The 19,065-nt window shown below is 34.4% G+C and overlaps 2 protein-coding genes across 2 annotated transcripts in view; both read left to right on the top strand.

The window, feature by feature from the left end:
* The window catches only part of LOC126970624 (dynamin-1-like protein), a 587,387-nt gene that overhangs the window by 523,725 nt on the left and 44,597 nt on the right, over window positions 1-19,065 (top strand). The window lies entirely within an intron of this gene.
* LOC126970618 (eye-specific diacylglycerol kinase) overlaps window positions 1-19,065 on the top strand; it is a 315,315-nt gene that overhangs the window by 71,051 nt on the left and 225,199 nt on the right. The gene's annotated exons all lie outside the window — the stretch shown is intronic.

Below are 19,065 nucleotides of genomic sequence, written 5' to 3' on the forward strand. Positions count from 1 at the left end.
TTATTGGCGTTCAATAAGTGATTTAAAACCCTATTTTGCATGAAAATATTACAATTTAAATTTCAAAAAATAAGGATCTACTACTTCATAAGTTGGTTATAGACAAATAGTTTATAAATAGAGCGGATATCTTCGGGAACTTTCTACAGAGTACAAACACACTTTACTATGTAGGACATCTAAGTAGGCACCTTGATAACTTACATCAGATAAGATAAGATGATATTCATTAACTCTTCTGTCCCCCTGTTCCAAATAAATTATCTTTTACAAATATTAATCTATATTTATCTATTTATTTTTCTAATTATCCCTCACATCATTCCAAGACTGATAACTCCTTCTATTTATCACACAGTAGAACGAACCTAGGTTTAAATTGGCCCAATTGGCAGAATGAAACGATCATATAACAAACTGCAAGCTAATAATAGCACTATCGATGTCTTCCGATATAATAAAGAGTCCAAGTTTATAAATGAACTAAGAAAACTGATGCCATAAACTAGCTTAATGTTTTTTTTTATTTAATTTTATATAATTTTGTTTTGTGAATACACTATAATAGATTTTGTTTTATTTTATTTTTATTTTTATGGAATAGGAGGACAATCGAGCGTACGGGTCACCTGGTGTTAAGTGATCACCGCCGCTCACATTCTCTTGCAACACCAGAGGAATCACAAGAGCGTTGCCGGCCTTTAAGGAAGGTGTACGCGCTTTTTTTGAAGATACCCATGTCGTATCGTCCCGGAAACACCGCACAAGGTAGTTCATTCCACAGCTTTGTAGTACATCAAGAAAGCTCCTTGAAAACCGCACTGTGGAGGACCGCCACACATCCAGATGGTGAGGATGATATCCTAACTTGTGACGTGTCGCGGCAGGAATCAAGTTCAACAGCTCTTCGGAACTTATGTTACACTTCGAACCATAGTTATAAGGTTGGACTAATTATTATTAGTACTTATAATATTTAATAGTTTATTATTTGAATAATTATTAATGCTTAGTGTAAGATCAATGGTGTATTATAGTAATAATAAATAAATAAATAAATAATTAATGCTTTCAAGTAACACTATCTGACGAAAATGTATAAAAAATACTCAAACCGCCTTCGGTTGGCATTTTTAAATCAAGAAAATTTTCCATTGAATGTTGAAAAGAAAACGAACAACTTGGAAGAAACTGTTTCAAGCATCTAAACTGTGTTTATCAAACAGAGCGAGCATTTGCAGTTCATAAGACATTTACAGAAATTTGCAAACTGTACCTATTTACCCCGAGAGATTATTATGTTGGGAATGAAAAACCGATCTTTGAATATTTTGTATACATTTATGAAGTTGTATAGAAGTCTCAATGGAATGTTCTTATCATATTATTGTCTTGTTAAGGATAGGATTACTAAAAACAGTTCTTGAAGTGAAAACTTTTTATCACCGTTTTGAAAGTGAATGGGAGAGAGATATATTTTTAAGTTTTACAATACTATACATAAAATACATACCCTGACTGGTAGCTGCTCAAGAAAAGCTAATCATCACCAATATATGGAGTAAAAATTGCGTGCGTACAAAGTACACAATATGTCAGAAGTGAAACATTCATTGTGAATGAACCTCTAAACTGCATATGAAGTCCTGGTACATGTTGCTAGGATGACACATGATTTCAACCGCTATGAAAGCGTCAAATCATAATCATGTTCTCCTGGTATCTATTTATTAATACGTCGTGGGCATGACGTCAGAATATTTTAAGGTTTACTCGTGTCATACATAAGACAATCTCTTCTTCAACTGTGATCGCCTGGTACCATAACACAGTTTAATATTCTATCACATTATATCTCATTCTCTCGCCGGCTGAATCCGCTTGTCTAACTTAACTATCGTCTCACTTTTTCGTTTCATCGAGTTTCAAATCGCAACGATGCTGAGGAAGTTTCACTTCAATAAACATCCATGACTTGGAAACAAACATCGATATTCATCACATTATGTTCGCACCTACCGAGATTTAAACACGAAACTTCTAGCTTAGCAGGCGGGTTAACTAACCATTCGGCTGTTTGAGTCTTCATAATATTAGAGAAAAGATAAAATTGATTGAAAATACATAGCATAGTATACGAACATCAAAGAATACAACCCATTATTATTTTAACAGATTCAGTGAAGCGTAATACGACGAAAGGGGTTTGAATATTATTCATTAATCTAGCGAGGCCCTGAGATAGCACCATTAATATTTTAACGGTGGAGTACAGACTAGTGAATGACTTACCTACTCTGATTGAATATTCATAATTGAACAACATCATTCTGAATATTGCAAATAAATATTTTTTAATAGAAGAGGAGGAGAAATTATCACCCAATATACATAGTCTTACCATAAATACTGAAACAAAGAAAAAAAAATCTTTAACAAATAACATTTATTACTTTTGCAATATGTTAGTTTAATACATAAATATAAAACAATTAAAAATATAAAAAGCTTATTCGAAGTCTCCATTGGCTCGCAATACAGTCCTTTTAATGTTCTGGGAAAATTCTTTACTGCCAATCGTACGGATTGTTTTAATACTTAAATAAGATAAGATAGACTAAGATATGATAGATATAGGATAGGATAGGATATACTAGTTGATGGCACTGGCCCAGAACAACACTATACTTAGTCTGGCTATAAGTACTGTTACAATTGAAAATAAACAAAATATTACATTTGATTTTGGAATCTGTCATTTTTATATGATTGTTCATAGAGTTATCTCATTTTGGCGCCAATACATTGTACAATATTTTGCGATATTAAAATGGAGTAAGGTGATAAAGAGAACTGAATCTCTGTTAATATTACTCAAAGTAGGTATGGAGCCAAATTCAACGTTTCAAACTCTCCATACGCTTGGTATTAGTAAGATGTTTGTGTACCCGGCTATTAATAGGTACAATGAGACCTCTGGCCGATCCTGGCCGTCCACGTAGTGTTCGTACGAAAAAGGTGGTCAAAGCAGTAAGGGAAAGAATTTGAAGTAATCCTGTTCGAAAGCAAAAGATTTTATCTCGGGAGATGAAGATAGCACCTTGAACCATGTCGCGTATTTAAAAAAAAATGACTTATGAATTGCAGTCTAAAAGAGACGTAGTGGTCATTTCCTAACTGATAATTTGAAAAAGAATAGGGTGGTAAAACCGAAACGGTACGCAAAGGGAGGTCATAGAAAAATTTTGTATACGGATGAAAAATGTTTTACAATTGAGCAACATTTTAACGAACAAAATGACCATATTTATGCTTAAAGCTCTAAGAAAGCTTCCCAATTAGTCGACAGAGTGCAACGTGGGCACTGTCCGACTTCAGTGATGGTTTGGTGGAGTATTAGCTTTGAAGGAGTGACTGAGACATATTTTTGTGAAAAAGCTATCAAAACATCGGCACAAGTGTATCAAGATAGCATTCTTGAGAAGGTAGTGGAGCCTCTTAACAACACCATGTTTCATAACCAAGAATGGGCCTTCCAGCAAGACTCGGCGCCGGGTCATAAATCTCGGTCTAAGCAGTCTAGAAAAGAACGTTTGGGACTTCATCAGAGCTGAAGTCTAGCCGTCGTCTAGTCCCGATCTTAATCCGCTGGATTATGATTTATGGTCAGTTTTAGAGAGTACGACTTGCTCTAAACGCCACGATAATTTTGAGTCCCTAAAACAATCTGTACGATTGGCAGTTTTTATTCTTGTCTCAGTATTTATAACAAAATTAGGTATTTGAATAGTTTACCGTTAGAATTAAAAATCACACAACAGAATCGATTTTCTGGACTTCTGCTTAAATGGTTAATTGACAATTTGTTTATAGTATTAAGGAATACAAACTCCAACTTCGTATGACTCGCCATAAATTAGAATATCGTCCCCACTTTGTGGATGTGTGGCCTTCCTCGACAGTTCGGTTTTCAAGGAACTTTCTTCAACGTAAAACAAAGTTGTGGAATGAGCTGCCTTGATCAGAGTTTCCGGGACAATATAATATGATGGGTTCCTTCAAAAAAGCGCGTACACGTTCCTTAAAGGCCGGCAACGATCATTCCTTTGGTGTTGCAAGGGAATGTAGGCGGCGGTAATCACTTAACATCAGGTGACCCGTACGCTCGTTTGTTCTCCTCTTCCATAAAAAAAATGTTTTTTATTCATTATCCTTGTATAAAGTAAACTAGCAATGTCCCGCGGTATCACTAGCGTAAATACCAATCTCGTGATAGTGGAAAGTCTACTAAGTCGGATAATAGATTGATTTTTGTTAACATAAAAGTTTTATTTAACTTTGACATTTTTAAATTCATTATATCGTTTGAACGGAATGTCCGATTTTAATAATTTAAAAAGGATCATAATATTAATACAGAGGTTTAAATAATATGGTTTGATTATGTCGGCACTTTTATTAACTTTAAAAATGTAAAAAAGTCGTTATAGTGGCATTACTACAGTAGTGGGCTATCACTTTAAAATAATTATAACAAATTGTTCAGTCATTCGACAGCTGAAATTATGCAGCGTCTAAGCTAAAACGGCTCAATGCAAAAGTCAAGTTCGCGGTCTATCACACTGAGCTAAGTTTTAGGTAAGTAAAGTCTGAGCAAAATCTACGAATACAATTAAAACCTCACTTTAAAAGAAATAATAACGTAGAGGGTGACTTTGTTTGTAACAACTGACATTTACAAAGTTTCAAAACCATTTGATCAAATACCGTAAATTTTAATTAACATCCGCGATATTCGTAAGAGTTAGAATTTGGGTTTTTAAATGATCCAATTACGCAAATGTAATGGAAATGAAAGTATGAGATTTGTTTGCCGTTTTGATATATTCATTTAAAAATAATTAATGTAAGATGTACCTACATTGTACCTACATTTTAAACTTGTATTCTGGTCATACTTTCAACTAAATTATCTATTAATACGGCTATACTAACGTTTTTGTCGGTGTCGGTACCGACTAGTTTCGGACCGAATAACGTTCACCTCTTACTCCAGGAGTAAGAGGTGGGACGTTATCGCGAACCCACCACACTCACCCTGATGAAAACCTCCTAATGGTCCGAAACTAGTCTGTACCGACACCGACAAAAACGTTAGTATAGCCGTATTAATAGATAATTTAATTATAACTCACGAAAGTTTTAATAATTTAATACTTTCAACTGTCAAAAAACCCACAACAGGTTACAATATTAATATGAACTGGATAAGTCGTTCTTCCTCGAGTTCTAACATGCAGATAGATCCTGTTACAAAAAAGGTAAATTAATTCTTTTGTTTTTTATGTTGAAATCTTATTTAATTATGCTCTCATCACCTTTAGCGTGCGACCCATTGACGTCCACGCTTTCGAGTAGGTACATGTTTCATAACGTAATATAATTAATAAATTTAATTATACAATTATTTCATGCTGTAGAAAATTTTCAACATCATTATCATAATTCAGCCGGAAGACGTCCACTGCTGGACAAAGGCCTCCATTAAAGATTTTCACGACGATCGGTCTTGCGCTGCCTTCATCCAACGTATGCCGGCGATCTTGACCAGATCGTCGGTCCATCTTGTGGGGGGCCTAAGGACTTTTCTGCCCCACCGGCCATCAGTCAGTCGAACTATGTCTTTCGGGTTCAGAACAGAAAAATGTTTTTAGTCGGCAAAATATCTTATTATTAAATGTGCCAGAAAACGTTCAGATAAGTGGAAGCATTTGCGAAAAATGATTGTATCTTTGGTACGGACATTACAGGCACACATTTGGAGCTTGGCTTATGGTGAATGCTATCAAAAACTCACGCTTTGACATTGGCATTGACGAGTCAAAAAATGTATTATTAATTGTGATGGCATATACTTTGGAAATAAATTAATTGTGAGTTTAATATTTGGCTTGAAAAGAATCTAAAAGCTACGAGTTTTTGACCTATGTGCCAGAGGAGTAACCAGAATACTAGAAGCTTTTATGGAGAGCATATCACATTTTTTTAGAAGATTCATTACGTTTGTTCCTTACAGAGTCTAAACACGGCTCAAAGTTCCATAAGATCGCAAAGAGTGCTAACATCTGCAACGAACCAATTAGTTTTGTAAATCAGCGTCAGCTGTTTAACCTGATTCCTGCCGCCGAATTCCACCTTCACACGACACGTCACAAGTTAGGATATCATCCCCACCATCTGGATATGTGGTGGTCCTCCACAGTGCGGTTTTCAAGTACGGTTTTCAAGCTGTGGAATGAGCTTCCTTGTGCGATGTTTCCGGGACGATACGACATGGGAACCTTCAAAAAAAGCGCGTACTCTTTCTTAAAAGGCCGGCAACGCTCCTGTGATTCCTCTGGTGTTGCAAGAGATTGTGGGCGGCGGTGATCACTTAACACCAGGTGACCCGTACGCTCGTTTGTCCTCCTATTCCATAAAAAAAGGAATCTCAGTTATATATCAGTTGATGACGTAATATATAATCTCTGTTACAATAACATAGTTTATTGAAGTCTCTAATCATCTGAGTTCGTCTGCAATGCAGTAATGTTCAAGGCTAATTTGTTTCGGATAAAAGGATTGTGAAGCTAACTAATGACACAATATATACTTACTAACGAGAATAGTTTAGTGTACTTGTTTCATTGGTATGTAGGTTGCCGAGAAACAATGAATGAATGGATATTAGAAGTTCATGTTATGTAGAACTTTGTTCTGTCAAATTAATGTCAATTATCTATCTAATCAACGTAGTATAATGCGTTATTTTGAAGGCTTGTTTAGAAAAAATTGGACGTAATTCAAGAAAAAAGTTCCAAACCACAATTATGTTGAAATTGAGTTAAGAACACAAAACTGGTCACATGATTCATATTAACGTACTGACAAAAAATGACAGCCCTACTGTCACTCTTTAAATGGCATCATGACTTAGTAGCCCAACCCACATGTATGGAATACACTAATATTATCTATTCAACTTTAAACACGAATTGCTTAAAATGTGATGTGGCTTGGAACGTTCTTCAGGAACTACGTCCAATTATCAGAGTGTCTTTTTACCGCCACCTGTGACTTTTTTTTGTGCCAGAAAACATTTGAAATTTTAGTTGAATTACCCAATGGTATAAAAGCGGCCAAGTGCAAGTCGGATTCACCCATGAAGGGTTCCGTAGCAGTAAGTAACATAATATAAAAGTTATATAGAAAGGTAAATCATATTAAATTATTTAAATGGAAAAGGCAAAAAATCTTTGCTCAAAATCATACGCTCAGTGCAAATAAGCTCTCATCATTTACACGTATTAAAAAAAAATCTACTAGATCATTCATACATTATATATTTTACTGACGTACATTATATATATTTTTAAGTTTAATCATTCTCTTATTTTAGTTACAGGGGATTACAGGGGAGTTTTCCTACCATTTTGGGAAGAGTATTTCACGCAAACCATTCAGTTTAGAAAAAATTGATATTAGAAACCTCCATATCATTTCTGAAGACCTATCCATAGATTTTTTCGCGGGTTCGAGTCCTGCATCGTTTACAAATTTTGCTTATAAATTTAATTTGTGCAATTAATCCCAGAAGTGAGGGTTATCTCTTAAAATAACAAAAAAAAATTATAAATGAATTTGTTCAGATACAAGATTATTGAAAATAATCAATCTTAGCGGTGAGCTATAGATAACAGTGGTTATAAGAATATATCACATTGGTCGGAATGAAACAGGGTACTAAACTGTACTAAAGGCGCTTTACAAACCATGACCGAAAGGCAATACTCCTGTAATTCCTCTGGTTTGCAGGAAGGTGTGTGTGTTCACAGTATGATAGCACGCAAAGTTCCTTAGAAATGGCACTGGGGAGGAACGCTGCACATCTTCATATATCTGAATTTGTTGCTTGTAGTGTATTTGATACGCCCTGTCCATTACAATGCAGTGCCGCTCAGGATCCTGGAAAAACTTAAAAATTCTCATCCTGAAACGTAAGCTGTTAAGCTTTCATTTGTCAAGTAATTTCACTAGCTACGGCGTCCTTAGACCGAAAAACAATAATGCACACACAATACTGCTTCACGGCAGAAAAAGGCACCGTTGTGGTACGCCTCTTACGATACCCTAGGGCCTGGGAATCCCCTATTCTTTTTATACCCTGGGGAAGTACAGGGCAGTAAAACTACTCATCGGAACACTTCTGTTATAAATTCGGTGGAAGATAAAAAAATGGTTTTCTATACAACTAGAACAACTGCGTACATTTCTTTTAAAGTATACGCCTCAGCTTGTCCTTAAGACAAAACGTCAAAAAAACTAATCACTACATATTATAAAACAAAGTCCCCCGCCGCGTCTGTCTGTTCGTGATAAACTCAAGAAGTACTGCACCGATTGTCATGCCGCTTTCACCAATAGACAGCGTGGTTCTCGAGGAAGGTTAAAGAATATAATTTGTTTAGTTTTTGTATATAGTTTTGGATACATTAACGATATTTGTTTGAGAAGTTTTGTAAGAAAACCCTTTGAGATTTATTAAAATAATGTAAGGTGGAATAATGTATCTTATACAGATCTACATAAAAGTCCGCATTGGCATATGTCTATCTGCTAAGGATAACATAATATATCCATTTGAAATGGCAATAAAAAGAAGTAATCTAAAAGCTGTTAACACAAATACGATATCAATCCTTATCAGTTTACTTCCGTTAATTTCCGATGGCTCTAGCCAAAACTATTATACCCGGATACTTTATTATTTTTTTTCTATTGATTATAAATCAATAAATACATCCTGTTATATATAATTAAGGTGCTATAGTCCTAAGAACTAAAATTTTTGAAAATCTACTTAAAATACATCTACAAATGCTACGGTTCCAATTGTTTAACATGTTTATCTTCGTTTCTTTATCTAAATTATGGCAGTTTCGAAAACACGATTACGTAAAATAATCTCGTATATTGTGAAAAATAGGTTTTTTTTTATTTGAATTATTTTATATTATCTTAAAACTATGATAGCTATCTACACAAAACGTATTTTATTCGATGGTTTATTAGTATTTATAAATTTTCTTCTTTGGTTTTATCAATACGCTTTGTGAATTATTTTATATCAATTTTTACACGCATTACAACTCAGATCTTATATTTCTTTTGTTCAAATCAGTAACACTTAACACGCGTGAATAATACACGCATTACCATTTGAATACCTGAATTAAGCAGTGTTTTGAAGAGAGTGGAGTACATATCCTTTGAAAGTCCATTAATAATAACGTGCTACCAAGCTTTGAGATCTTTCAAAAGCTTGAATAGAAGTTGTTTTATTCGAGAATACTTTACTTCGTAGTGTACATATCCAGTCCGGAGCGAAAGAGGATGTTTTTTCAATAGCTACTTCTATAGAGATGTATTTACATACTACCGCTTTGACACTATTACATTTTAACGACTCTCTTTTCGCACGATGTTTTTTTAATGTTTCGATAAACATTGACCAAATTGTTTTTGTTTTCAGTTCCATTTTTATAATGTAACTAGCTCACTCAGCAAAGTTTGTATTGCCATATAAAGCGGCGCCTAATTCTGCCGTGAAGTAGTAATGTGTAAACATGTTACTATCAGCTGAACGTTCTGCTCGCCTTGTCCCTTATTTTCATAAAAAAAAATAAGAAAATTCAATAATTAAAATTTTTGGGGTATAAAAAATAGATGACCATCGATTCTCAGACCTACCAAAATCGCATATAAAATTTATCATACTAAAATTATTGTATTCGATTGCCATCTTAACCCTATTGCGGATCTGTGGATGGAATAGAATTATATTAAAACGCGATACAAAAATAGGTGTTTATCGTAGAGAAGTGAAAATTTAAATTGTATGTATTTTTTAATGCTGAATCATAATAAAAATAAAAATTCTGTCAAAAAAAAATAAAAAAAAATATTTAGTTCACCCTTTTTCATTTTGTGGTATGGAAAATAGATGTTGGCTAATTCTCAGACCTACGACCTAATTTCGGAAGAGTTTTGTAACAAACACCGGGACACGAGAATTTAATATATTAGATTATATATTATAGAGACGCCTCTTATTGGTAATATTTACCAATGGGAGGCTTTTTTATACAAGATAATGGCTAGGTGGGCACCACTTTACGGTGGTGTGTAAGTGGTGCCCACCTAGCCAGGCTTAAAATATACTAGTGTGTATACAAACAAAGCTAGAGAGAAGAACTTATATTTTTTTATGAAAGTAGGGAACGAGACGAGCAGGATGTTCAGCTGATGGTTAGTGATCGGCCCTGCCCATTACAAGGCAGTGCAACTCAGGATTCTTGAAAAAACCAAAAATTCTGAGCCGCTCTACAATTGCGCTCGTCATCTTGAGACATAAAATGTTAAGTCTCATTTGCACAGTAATTTCACTAGCTAAAACGCCGTTCAGACCGAAACACAATAATGTTTACACATTACTGTTTCACGGCAGAAATAGACGCCGTTGTGGTACCACTGGTATTTATGGAATTGCAATAAATCTAAATTTAAATATTATTTAATAAACTAAAGCAAACATTTACAAATAAACAACCCAATATCTTGCGTGGATCTTACTAAAACTACGTTAGTTTTGTTCTTGAATTTTCTAAATATAAACCACTTACCTATTAAGTTCTGTAAGGTACCGTATTCCCTAAATTGGAAAGTGTGCGTCTAAAGTGCTCCTCCATCCCAGAATTTAGATTTTCATTGTAACTTACACCAATTAATTACACGATCTAATTAAAGTAAATGACTAAGACAAATGGCTGCAACTAGAGAAGTTTGAGGAAATCGGAAACTTAGTTGTACTTACGACGTCCTTAAATAAGAACCGTAAAGGGCTGATTGTACGTTTAGAGCTCATCTTCAAAATCAATAAATCCCCCCAAAGATAGATCAGCGGTATTTAACTGTTGTAATGGCTGGGAGTCATCACCTAAAAGTGTGCGTTTATGATGAACATAAAAAATTTCTTAAAAAAATATTCAGAGATGATTTGTAGATTCTGACGGTACAACCAAGTACCGTCGACAAAAAAGGATTAAATCCTAAGGTTGTGAACTATCCTAATTTGCAGTGATGATGATAATTAGATTCGCGGCACATTAAAAAGTCCCATTATCATTTTTTTTATATTTGAATATTTTGAATTTTTGGCTTCTGGATAGCGCTGTCTATTTTGGTCAACGACAGAAATGCTGCCAGTATTATTGATTCACTTCCTTTTGAATATTGATAGGTAGCTACTTCAAAATATTACAAAGTAATACTAAGAATCTGTGTAAAATACACACATCAAAAAAGTACTATTTTTAGGGTCCTATGATGTATAAACAACAGCTGTTGTCTTTTAATAACAGAAACTAACAATATTTACTGCAGAAACTAAAGCAACTGAACATTTTTTTAACAAAATGAAATTTCTAAAGAAAATGAATTTATTGTGAAAGTATAGGATAATTTAATACAAAGTATGGCCTCCTCTGCTACTCAGAACTTTTCGGCAACGATTATTCATTGAATTAATGAGACTGTTTATGTCATCTTGCGGTATTCGCTCCCAATGGAATTGTAGCAAATCCTTCAGCTGTTGGGTTGTTGTCACTCCGTCCAAGTCGTTCAAAACACGTCTCTGGAGCATGTCCCATGCGTGCTCGATGGGTCGCTAACTTTATTTAAATGGTTGATAAAATTATAAAATGAAGACGCACTTAAATTCAAACAAATTCCCTTTCATTTAATTATGAAAAAAGCAAAACATAATCGATTTTTTTTTACAACCAGCCAGTATATCATCAATAACAAAAAAAATCACATACCAATGCACTTTGAGTGAATAAAGAATTAGAAATTAATTAATATAAATGGTAAATCTATAATATCATGCATGTTGCTTAGACTGTTTTGTGTGTGTTTAAATAGAATGGCGACCACGTACCGGAAGACGCAGTCTTGGTAGGCTCCCCGACAAGATGGACTGACGATCTGGTCAAGATTGCCGGAATACGTTGGATGATGGCACCGCAGGACCGGTCGCCGTGGAGATATTTGCGGGAGGCTTATGTCCAGCAGTGGACGTCTTCCAGCTGATTATGACGAAGATTCTATAAAACTCTTATAAAAACGTAAAAGAAACTGCCCTAAGATGACCTTATGACGAACGTTTATTTTAAATAAAAATCCTACGATTGTCTAGCAAATAGGACCACTGTAGATGCCTTCTGCTCCAGCTTGGGAATAAAGGACCTTTAAGCCAAGATTTAAGATTATGGTGGATTTATGATCAGACAATAGTATAATAAAGAATTTTCGCATGACAGAGATTGTTTTTAAAGCGACCTAAATTTCGACAAAGGAGACCGACAGTTTTATGACAGTTCCACTGAAGAGGTTTATGCAGATCTGAGATTTATGGGATACTAAAAGTTTATGCTCAAAAGAAAAATTATAGTAAGGGGAAGAGATTTATTGAAAATAATCTTAAAGTGTTAATTTATCGGATGTGACGTAAGCAATGTAAGTTTACATAATTAATCTTCTTTAATAGAAAATTTAAGATAAGATAGAGATTACAAGCTTACTGATAGTGACTCGACCAGAAGCAGAATGTGTTTATTAAGAAAATCCCTTCCATAGTAATTGTTAAAATTACATTTCAAAAGAATGAAAGATTGGGATAAACAATATGATAATGGCATTTAATAATACGATAACACTGTTTGAAATGACATTAGATCTTCATAAACAACATGAAAGGATACTGGAGTTAATTCTAATAATTGGGTCAAGACTTAAAATTATATCATAGATTCAGAAGTCCTCAACCCGACCACAATTAACTGGCCGAAGGATTAAACTCTTAGACGGAAAGCCTCATTCATTGTTTCAAGATTACGAAACTTAATACTTAGAGTATTAAGTTTTAACATTATACTTTATGTTTTATTACTGTTTCACATTGATCATTAAGTGCTCAAATATTGAAACCTCCCTGAATGTTATAAGTTCTTTTGTGCGATTTTATCACTATATTTTTAGATTTTGTATTTATCAAAAAGAAAAAATTTCATTTGAAACAAATTTATGTACATATTCATGGCTTTGTTCTCAGAAGTTGGCAGTTTTAGAAGCAATTCCATTAATTTCATGAGTTTGAAAGAAAAACGGAGTTAAAAAAATATTATTGAATTCTTTATTTTGGCTACTATGGCCCACTATATATGATAGGTTATGATTGCATAAAATATGTTTTGTTAGCGCGATTTTCAATGAACCAACATGACTGCTCTCACTTTTACCAAACCAAAATTATTTTGAAACCTTCGGCCACGTGTATTTTTAACCGATTTCAAAAAAGGAGGAAGTTCTCAATTCGTCGGTATGTTTTTCTATATTTGTTACCTCAAAACTTTCGACTGGGTGAACCGATTTTGATGATTCTTTTTTTTTTCTTTTTGAAAGCTGGTGTTTCTCGTGTGGTCCCATTGTAATTTGGTCCAGATCTGACAGTGGCATCCATGAGAAAACCATTAAAGTCTTAAATTTACTATACGTATGTGGATGATAATAAATATAAGATATCTACGAATAACTCAATATCGCGCCAACCCATTTTCTATGATTCTTTTTTTAACCGACTCCTAAAAATCCGAATCTTTTTATGGCATCCGGATATTTAAGTCATCTACCATAACATAGTTATGGCCAAGTAATTTTCGTAATTGAATATAATGATCAATATATCTCCTTCACGACTTACAGCAAGGGTGCGATCTGTGGCAGAATTTCTAACTGTCTGTAATCAAATTGCAAAGCGCTTACGTTCATTGCTGCATTGAAAAATTTAGTATATCGACACATATTTAGACAAATTGTTAGTTAGTGTACTTCAATTTCACTAAAAATAATAAAATAAAAAAATAATTGACAAAAAACAACCGACTTCAAAAACACTATTTCAAAACAATATCAATATGCACTAAAAAGTATAAAAATAATTGCGTATTTTTGTACAATCTAATTAATTAATCTAATTCTAGTTACGACTATGTTAATTTTTGGAGTCGGTGGCATCCAATATAGGTTTGTAACTACATACATAGTTATAGGTGAGATGTGCTTGAGTTGTGAGGAGGCGAGAGGCGAGAGCCAGTCGAGGCACCGACACCGATTCCAAAAATAACAAAACAACAATCCAACAATAACAACAATGTATTTGAATAATTTTACATGAAAATTAACAAGAGGTCGGAACAACATAGGTATAGGTTACATAGTATTTTATTCACGACGCAACAAACTGGGTGCAATTCCTAATTTAAATTATTCTCTGTTGTCCAAATACAAATTTTCATCAGAATCTGTCTAGGAGGAATAACTAACACGTACAGAACAACTATGTTTAAAGATAGACCACATAAAAACGCTTACCAGAAACTCTACAGAGACTATTATACATTGTTATATTCACTGTTAGTAGATATAAGCTCTATGCAAGTGCTTTATTCTTCATTAACTCGGACACCACACTCATAATCATACTATTTATCTCACTTACGCCCACCTTCAGCATTGCATAGAAGCGTCCGGTGTAATCTTGCTCAAATTACATCTTTATTGGTTTCCATTTTCTACGTAATTACTTGTAAATAACAACGGAGTGTGGTGACTTCTCGGATATACAGAACAAATCAACAACCACAGGGCAACGAAGCATTATTCACAAATTATCTATCATAAGACAGGTATTAGCTCTATAGCTACTTAATAAGATTCAGCCGGCGAGAGAATGAGATTGGAAGCTTTATACAGTGTCTTGGTACCAGGCGATCATAGTTGAAGACGATATTGTCATATATCTTAATATATTCTGACGTCATGCGCTCTATACGTATGCGTATTACTACATAGACACCAGGATAACACAAATATGGTAACGATGATAGTAATGTCATTCATAGCGGTTGAAATCATATGTCATCCTAGTACCAGGACCATCACTAAAAAAATCAAAATGAACTTAATTTTTACCTTTCTTTACTTGTTTATAAAAACTTTAACTATGCCAAATCTAGCACTCTGCCGTGCGCGAAATATTCTGTAAAATGAATTTAGATCAAAATGTAAAGCTTTCGCTTTACTCATACAAAAGATTGTAAATTAAGTGTAATTCCACCGTAATTCATGAGTATCTAGCTCTATAACTACCTTGACCGCCTAGATTTCTGCGATTAAACATTAATAGCCTAAACACATGATCGGATTTGGTACGTCCGGACCATTAGACGGTCCGGTGGGCGCCTCGCACCAATATCAGAGTCAGGAATTTACGTCCTAACTCCTAACGTTTTCCGAGAAATTTCCTTTTTGCGAATTGCACTGCTGCCTCGTTTGTTAACAATCTAATCTAAGTTATTAAAATAATCCTTTCCATATTTGTATGGCATTGGTATCTCTTTTTTATTGTTTTTTACCATTTATATTTTTATTTTTTTATTCATATAATGTTAATTGTTCATATCTATTGTATTTATAAAGAATTTGGTGGTACGATAATGATATTAATTGTGTGCGATGCACGATGCGACATACCATCAAATATGGACTAATTCGGACCGTATCGAGTACGAACTAGGCGCCTACCGGACCACATCGGATAGTTTGACCGTACCAAATCCGATCTTTGATGTGTGCACTAAAAACCGACACTATTCGGATGGCCTGCCAATGTTGGCGGCAACTAGACCAATTAAGCCAACATACCGCCAAGTAGCTCTCTACACGTTGGCCCAACACGTTGGCCCAACACCTTGGCCCCATGTGTACAGCCGGCTTTAGGCTATAATGTCATTGGGAGCTTGCCCCAATACATGAGGATATCATCCTCACCAACTGGATGTGTAGCGGTCCTCCACAGTGCGGTTTTCAAGGAGCTTTCTTCCACGTACTACAAAGCTGTGGAATGAGATTCCTTGTGCGGTGTTTCCGGGACGATACGACATGGGTACCTTCAAAAAAAGCGGGTACACCTTCCTTAAAGGCCGGCAACGCTCCTGTGATTCCTCTGGTGTTGCAAGAGATTGTGGGCGGCGGTGATCACTTAACAACAGGTGACCCGTACGCTCGTTTGTCCTCCTATCCCATAAAAAAAATACATGAGTGAAAATTAATCGGTTTAACCTTTTCTGAATTAGAGTGCAAAAACAAAACACACTAACCGTTAAAGAAAAAACAAAAATAAAACTTTTTGATCTTGGTTACATTTTAAATACAATGCGTAGAAATTGTTTTTCATGAAAAAAATATATTTGGAGCACAGTAACACCATGTCCGCGATTGTATTATATTATATTGTATAAGTATAATTAAGGTTTTTCAACTGATAAAAAATTAAAAGGATAAGATGTAATTTATAAAAAAACATTTGTTATGCGAGAGTTCTAGAGTCAGATTTCAACGAAAACCTTCCAATTGTTAATGAAATAAAGTTTCAAAACTGGCCGGCGGCGCTACATGCTAAGCTCGGACATACACAATATAACTCAACGTGCGTTTTATTTATTAATCCAATAACAACTGTATAAATAAGTAAAAGCTAGGGTAACTAAATAGACTTAATAATAAAGAGAGCATTTTGCTTTATACTTGGTCTGGCCATAAGTACTGTTACAATTAAAAATAAACAAGATATTACATTTGAATTTGGAATCTGTCAATTTTATATGATAGTTCATTGAGTTTTCTCATTTTTGCGCCAATACATTGTACAATATTTTGCGATATTGAAATGGAGTGGGGTGATAAGGAGAACCGAATCGCTGTGACTGCATTACACAAAATAGGTATGGGGACAAATGCAATTCTTAATACTCTCCATACGCTTGGTATCACTAAAATGTTTGTGTACCGGGGAATTAATAGGTACAACGAGACCTCCTCTGCTTGTGACAGAAAAAGATCTGGCCGTCCACCTAGTATTCGTATGAAAAAGTTTGTCAAAGCAGTAAGGGAAAGAATTCGAAGAAATCCTGTCCTTAAGTAAAAGATTTATCTCGGGAGGTGAAGCACCTAGAACCATGTCGCATATTTTAAAAGATGACTTACGACTTGCAGCCCACAAGAGAGACATACTGGTCATTTCTTAACTGACAATAAAAAAAAGAATAGAGTGGTAAAATCGAAACAACTACCGAAGCGGTACGCAAAGGGAGTTCTCAGAATTTTTTTGTTTATAGATGTGATTTTTTTTGCAATTAAGCAACATTTTAACAAACAAAATGACCATTTTTATGCTCAAAGCTGTAAGGAATCTATTTATCTAAGGCTTCCTATTTAGTGACAGAGTGCAACGTGGGAACTATCCGACTTCAGTGATGGTTTGGTGGGGAATTTTCCCACGGAAAGAATGTGTGCTTCTATTCAAAATTGGCCTTAACGTTTATAGAACTGCATTCAAATTCAAATTCAAATATTTTTATTCAAAATAGGATTTATAATCACTTATTGAACGTCAAAATCTACCACCCATTCAAAAGAGACTGCCTCAGACCTGAGAAGAATGGGCGCAAGAAACTCAGCGGGCTTTTTTTTTATATAAAATATGGATTACAATGTAATATCGTACAATAAACATTAATAATTAAAGAGCCTGAGGGTGTTCGCTTTAATCCCAGTCCGTGGTGTCATTAAGAAAATCGTTTATGCTATAATAACCTTTCCCACACAAACGTTTTTTAACAATTCTATTAAATTTCGTAACACATTTGTTTTGTACATTTTCTGGGATCATATTGTAGAAGCATATACATCGCCCAACAAAAGACTTACTAACTCGACCCAACCGAGTAGTAGGCATAACAAGTTTATGTTTGTTACTCGTGTTAACATTATGAATGTCACAGTTTCTAGAAAATTCCTCATTGTGCTTACGAACATACAAAACATTATCGAAAATGTATTGAGAAGCAACAGTCAAAATGTTTATTTCTTTAAATTTTTCTCTTAATGATTCTTTAGGACCTAGGTTATAAATTGCGCGAATAGCCCTCTTCTGCAGCACAAAGATAGTATTAATATCGGCCGCACTGCCCCATAACAATATACCATAGGACATAATACTATGAAAATAACTAAAGTATACTAATCTCGCCGTATCTAATTTTCTTAACCGCATATGCTGCAGAACTAAGCCTATTCGCCAATCCTTCAATATGGGGGCCCAATTGCAATTTGGAATCAAGAGTAATGCCAAGAAATATAGCAGATTCCACTGGTTTTACCACCTCTCCATTTAATAAAATATTCGCATCTACATTTTTGACATTTGGCGCGGTGAATTTAATATATTTGGTTTTATGGTTATTTAACAATAAGTTATTGGCGCTAAACCAGTACACGATGTCAGATAGAGTATTCGTCATATAAAACTTGGCTTCGTTTCACTTTGAATATAAGTGAAGTGTCATCCGCAAACAATACCACCTTGTGTTTTTTTTCAACAAGGTTATTTAGATCATTTATATAAATTAGGAAATGAATTGCAGCATTGCAGCCAATGGAGACCACTTCGAATCGGCTTTTTATATTTTAAATTGTTTTATATTTATGTATTGTACTGACACACTGTTAAAGTAATAAATATAATTTGCAATAGATTTTTTTTCTTTGTTTCAGTATTTTTGGCAAGACTAGGTACAAGTAGAGAACTGTCATAGGCTAGATACATTAATGGGCACACAATGGGCACATAAAAGTTTCGAGTTACACAGATCGCATTTCACAATCAACTTATAGGCAGGTCGGATTGTCAACCCCGCATTCTGTTGTTCCCTTTCACGAAATGTAAAATGTTAAAAAAACTGTTGGAATATGATTGTGCTCGTGCTAACGTTTGGTTAGTAAAAAAAAAACTCAAAATGCATTTTTTCATTTTATATTTTACTGGTATATTATAAATATTATTTTTAT

Source organism: Leptidea sinapis, chromosome 21, assembly GCF_905404315.1.
Source record: "Leptidea sinapis chromosome 21, ilLepSina1.1, whole genome shotgun sequence".
In the NCBI taxonomy this organism is placed as follows: domain Eukaryota; kingdom Metazoa; phylum Arthropoda; class Insecta; order Lepidoptera; family Pieridae; genus Leptidea; species Leptidea sinapis.